Source organism: Dufourea novaeangliae, unplaced genomic scaffold (genome assembly GCF_001272555.1).
Source record: "Dufourea novaeangliae isolate 0120121106 unplaced genomic scaffold, ASM127255v1 scaffold125, whole genome shotgun sequence".
NCBI lineage: Eukaryota > Metazoa > Arthropoda > Insecta > Hymenoptera > Halictidae > Dufourea > Dufourea novaeangliae.
This window is the reverse complement of record NW_015374020.1, coordinates 318,473-319,813: the sequence shown is the minus strand read 5'-3', so window position 1 is coordinate 319,813 and position 1,341 is coordinate 318,473.

The following is a 1,341-nucleotide window of genomic DNA, read 5'->3' as shown; positions in this document are numbered from 1 at the left end:
ATTTATAAGGTTTATTGTGAAAGGTGGGAAGATGTAGAACTTGTGATTCCATCTACCTGCCTTGGGCCTCCACTCGCAGCAACCTCCTCGTGGTGAGGCCTGGGCAATCGGTATTGTCATCGGTAAAGTACTATAAACTGAAGACAATATCGAGCCAATGGCTGCGAACTTCTAATCTATTTCATAAAACCAAGTTCTGGATTTAGTTCCAACTTTCGCCACCCACTTTTTGGGGGCGCCACTAGTATGTCCCATGAATCCCAATTTTTCCTGCGCTTTTTCAAAATTTAAGATGACGGAAAAACTTGTACGTTTGTGGCGCCCCCATCAGTTGGTGGCGGAAAGTGGAACTAATTCCAGAAATTCTTCCAAAACTTAAAGAAACCTCAGGAATAGGAGTGGAGATAGTGCCGGGATTAATGAATAATGCATATGTATGAATTAACTGTTTTTTATTGAACAAATCGTACGCAAATATACAATTTACAATAGTATTTCTATAAATTTAACAACAATTGCCTTAAGTACTATTTACATATATCATTTTACAATATATTTATAATCTTTTATAATAATATTTGTATAGATTCAATAAAAGTGCCCTTAGATACTTATTTTACTTAAATCCTACTTATCTTTATGATTCTACAATATACTTGTAATGATATTTATATAAATTCAGAAAAAGTAGGCTTAGATATTATTCAGGCTTATAAAATATTGTAACTTATATGCCGCAAATAATTCCCTCCTCTGTCACTTGCAAGTCTTCCGTGCAGTCTTCAAAACTTCATAAAGGTTTCATAAGTCTGTCGCCGAAATTTTGGTTACCGCTGGCATGCGATAGACGTGTGTAATAATTTGCAGTAGTCCTCTGCCGGTAACCAATACAGAAATAGTATTTAAGGTAATTGTTCGTAAATTTATACCAGTAATATTGTAATTTATACATTTTCTTCTGATTTATTCAATAAAAAGCATTTAATGGTATACATGTGTTGTTTATTAACCCTACCACTACTCCTACTCCACATTTTCTTGGGGTACGAGCAGTGGGTCTGCACACTAAGACTGTTTGCCGATCCCTCTGGTTTGTATTGAGAAGCCAGATATCGTACGTGTTTAGTCTTTGCCTGGTAACTAGGATTTGGAGAAAGATGCGTGCGGAGATTAAGAACGTAGATTAATCCCCTGTCATTGAAAATAACAATAAACAATCAGAACACTGTTAAAAACGCATTTAATCGCGGAATACCACAATTTTGTGACCGGTGGCGCCATCCGTGGGAATTCGCTCAAATTGCTAACCAATTATATGGCTAGCAGTTTCAGCGATTCGCC